At 41.5% G+C, this 4644-nt stretch overlaps 1 pseudogene; it reads left to right on the top strand.

Moving 5' to 3' along the window:
- Positions 1-4350, top strand: part of LOC102814731 — a 60876-nt pseudogene extending 56526 nt beyond the window's left edge.
- The last annotated feature ends 294 nt before the right edge of the window (positions 4351-4644 follow it).

Here is a 4644-nt window from a genome sequence, read left to right as displayed (position 1 = left end):
AATCTCCACTGAGTAATATCCAATCTGTCCAGGCAGGGCTGATGAAAGGAAATGCAGATAGGTCTCTTGTGATACAATAGTGAATAATTGTTATCAGGACTGATTGTGAGGGTTGGAAATGTCAAGGTAGACGTTTTGTAGCAAGGATGGGAGTGATTAACTTTTCAGTCTAGAAGCTGAGTGTGGGAGAAGAGCAGATGTGGGACCCTACCCAGAGAAGCAGTGATGCCAGAGATAGAGGCAGAGATGACAACGTGGAGAGATTGAGTGGCTGGGGACTATAGATCCAGAGAGGGAGAGGGGCTTGCAGGGTATACCCTTTAGTTGGTTGATGCTGCATGGAGGGGATTGTAACCATGGCAATGAAACAATATATGATAGGATGAATGTAAAACTAATGTTCTCCCATGTAAACTATCACATAATTCACAATAAAACTTTATTATATTTATCTATATATATATGATGTCATTTTTCCCATTTAAAAATATAAAAGAGTGTGCAGAGGAAGGTAGAGACCCACTGGATAGTTTCCATCTTGTCTAGATGGGTCTGGTGAAAAGAGATGGGGATAAGATTCTTATGATTCAATAGTGAGTAATTGTTATAATGAATAATTGCAACTGCCACAACTGTAAAGGTAAAAGTTTTGTTACAAAAATGGTGAGTAGTTAATCTTACAGTCCAGAAACAGAGGACCCTAGGACCATCAAGGGAGAAAAGCACAAGCAAAATGTGGGACCCTATCCAGAGAAGGTTACAAATCAGGCTGTGAACCTTAAGGTCAGCAGTTCGAAACTACCAGCTGCTCCGCGGAAGAAAGATGAGGTGTTCTGTTCCCATAAAGATTCACAGCCTCAGAAACCCTGTACAAGGTCGCTATGAGTCAGAACCTACTCCACGGCGCATAACAACAACAACATCCAGAGAAGTAGCGACATCAGAGACAGAGGCAGAGACAAGGACATGGAAGAGAGGGACAGAGTGCCGGTGGTCAGGAAGCAGGTTTGCAGAATGTGCCCTTTGGTTGTTTAAATTATTATATATTTCTGAGTGTTTTTGTGTACATCACTCCCCCTAAAAAAAGGGAATGGAAGGAAATACTGTTGAATGATGATGCACGGAGGAGATTGTAATCATTGCAATGAAACGATGGTTTCATACAGACGATGTTATGCCATTAAACTATTACTCAGTTCACAATAAAAACTTTTAAAAAGAAGAAGGAGAAGAAGGGATTTGATGCATTAGAACCAAAAAGCACAAGAATTGTGGGATGATATCAGAACATCATACATGAAAAAAGCAAAAGATTATTAAAAAGGCAGGGAAAAAATAAAATACCAAAATGAATGTCAGACAGACTCTGAAACTTGTTCTTGAGTGTAGTAAAGCTAAAGCAACTGATAGAAATGATGAAGGAAAAAAGCTGAATAGAAAATGTCAAAGGACAGCTCCAGAAGACAAAATTAAGTATTATAATGAAATGTGCAAGGGCCTGGAGTTAGAAAACCAAAAAGGGAAGAACATGCTAAGCATTTTTCAAGCTGAAAAATTTGAAGAGAAAATTGAACGCTTGGGCTGCAATACTGAAGGATTCTATTGCCAAAATATTGAATAATGTAGTAAACACCAAAAAAGATGGAAAGACCTGTCCAGACCGGACTGGTGAAAGAAGGGGATAAGACTCTTGTATTTAAATAGTAAATAATTGCTATCAGGACTAATTGTGAATGTTGCAAATTTAAAGGTATACGTTTTGTAACAAAAGGAGGGGAGTGCTTGATCCTGCAGTCCAGGAACGGAGAACCCTGGGACCATCAAGAGAGAAGAGTGGAGTGCGGGATCCTATCCAGAGAAGTAGAGACGCCAGAGATGGAAGCAGAGACCACGACGTGGAGAGACCATGCCATGGGGACTCTAGACTAAAGGAGGGAGAGGGACTGTGTGCTGGCGGCCAGGGGACTGGCGTGCAGGGTATACCCTTCGATTGTTTGAATGGTTATATATTCCTGAGTGTTTTGGTGTACACAGCCCTCCCCCGCCCCCCCAAAAAAAAAAAAACAGAGGCATTGGAAGCAAATGCTGTTGAATGATGGTGCATGAAGGGGATTGTATTCATTGCAATTAAACAAAATACAACAGGATGAATGTAAAGCTGATGCTCTCCCATGTAAACTATCACTCAATTTACAATAAAAACTTAAAAGAGAGAGAGAGATGGAAGGAATACACAGAGTTATTGTACCAAAAGTAATTAATTATCCGATGCGCAATCATTTCAAGAGTTAGCATATGATCCATCCACAGCTGTCTCTTTCGCCATCTAGAGGCAGTTGTTGGGGCAAAGCAGCGAATTTGGCGCTAGAGGGTCTTCAGAGGCTCCGCGGCGGAGCCACACACCTTAAGGGGGGTGCTGCTTTCTCCCCACTCCCTCGGTGAGCAGTTGGTTCCGACCCAGTGCTAGCGGGCACAGAGCGGGAGCCGCGCAGGAGCAGCACAGCTACGGTGGCGGTTGTGATTCAGAGCCGTTGAGACGCCTCTTCGGCAGCTGGTGGCGCAGGTAGCTTGCGTGGACGCAGGCAAAGGCGGCCACCTCGACACTGCAGCCTCCATGCCCACGGCATCCCCTCCTCCCGCCCGCTCAGCCTCGCTGCCGGCTCACAGGCTGCGGCTCCTCGTTGGGCTACGGACCTCGGCTTCACCCCCGAAACGTGACTTGCGATTTCAAATCCAGGGACCTCATCTTCGCCAAGATGAAAGGCTATCCTCATTGGCCAGCTCGGGTAGATGAAGTTCCTGATGGAGCTGTAAAGCCACCCACAAACAAACTACCCATTTTCTTTTTTGGAACTCATGAGACTGCTCTTCTAGGACCAAAGGATATATTTCCTTACTCCGAAAATAAGGAAAAATACAACAAGCCAAATAAACGAAAAGGTTTTAATGAAGGTTTATGGGAAAAAGATAGCAATCCAAAAGTGAAATTTTCTAGTCAACAGGCCTCAACTAAGCAATCAAATGCATCATCTGATGTTGAAGATGAAGAAAAAGAAACTAGTGTTTCAAAGGAGGATACTGACGAGGAAGAAAAAAACAGCAATGAAGATGTGACTAAAGCAATTGATGTAACTACTGGGAAGGCTGCCAGAAGAGGGAGAAAGAGAAAGGCAGAAAAACAAATAGAAATAAATAAATAAATAGAAACGGAGGATACTGGAGTAGTGACAACAGCAGTAATATCTGTTAATCTAAAAGGGAGTCTGAAAAGAGGATGCCCTACAGCTACAGAAATCAAGATTCCAAAACCAAGAGGCTGACCCAAAATGGTAAAAAAGCCTTGTCCTTCAGAAAGTGACATGGTAACTGAAGAAGATAAAACTAAGAAGAAAAGGCAAGAGGAAAAACAACCTAAAAAATCGTTGAAAAGGGATGAAGAAGGCCAAAAGGAAGAAGATAAACCAAGAAAAGAGCCTAACAAAAAAGAGGGGGAGAAAGAAGTGGAATCAAAAGGAAATTTTTACCTAAAGCAGGGGTTGCATCAACCTCTGGTTCTGAAGAAGAAGGGGATGATCAAGAAGGTGAAAAGAAGAGAAAAGGCGGGAGAAACTTTCAGACTGCCCAGAGATGGAATAGGGTAAAAGGGAAGCATGAGAAAATGCAAGCAAGAGGAGCAAATGGAAACTGAGCAGCAGAATAAAGATGAAGGGAAGAAGCCAGACATTAAAAAAGTGGAGAAGATGCAAGAAACATCAATGGATTCTTGACTTCAAAGAATACATGCTGAAATTAAAAACTCACTCAAAATTGATAATCTTGATGTGAACAGATGTATTGAGGCCTTGGATGAACTTGCTTCACTTCATGTCACAATGCAAAAAGCTCAGAAACACACAGAGATGATTACAACATAGAAAAAATTACAGCAATTCAAAGTTAGTCAGATTATCATGGAAAAGTCTACAATGTTGTATAACAAGTTTAAGAAACTTGTTTTTTGGTTGGTGAAGGAGATTCTGTGATCACACAAGTGATAAATAAGTTTCTTGCTGAACAAAGGCAGCATGAGGAAGTGAATAAAACCAAAGATCAAGGAAATAAAGGGCCAAACAAAAAGCTGAAAAGGAACAAACAAGTTCAAAGAGTGATGTTCAAGATAGTAGTCAGCCACAACATAATGGAAATAGCAGTGAAGAAAGCAAAGACAACCATGAGACCAGCTCTAAAAAAAAGTCATCTAGTGAAGAGAGGGAAACAGAAATCTCTCTGAAGGATTCTACATTAGATATAACTAGGCTGACACACCCAGAGGAAAGGACACTTGAGAAGTTTGTAATGGTTTTCTTTTGAAATATTTACACTGCTGAAAAGGAAAGTTTTAATTTTTTATAAGCATAGATTTTCATGTTCAAAACTTGCTTTCATGGGGAGGTCACTTTGCTGAAAATTGAACATTATTGTTAATTGTACTTGTGCAATATTAACAGCTACAATATACAAAAATGTGGAGAAATCATTCCCACCCCCTCCACACACAGAGTAGACAGGAATGGGCAACTTGGACATTGGCTACCCAAAATGGGGGGTGGGGGAGCTACAAAGGCAAGAAGTGACTGGCTTACAAGCTTTCAAGAGGGAACCTAG

The sequence above is a fragment of the Chrysochloris asiatica genome, unplaced genomic scaffold (genome assembly GCF_000296735.1).
Source record: "Chrysochloris asiatica unplaced genomic scaffold, ChrAsi1.0 scaffold00118, whole genome shotgun sequence".
Taxonomy (NCBI): Eukaryota; Metazoa; Chordata; class Mammalia; order Afrosoricida; family Chrysochloridae; genus Chrysochloris; species Chrysochloris asiatica.
This window is presented reverse-complemented; position numbering and strand designations above follow the sequence as displayed.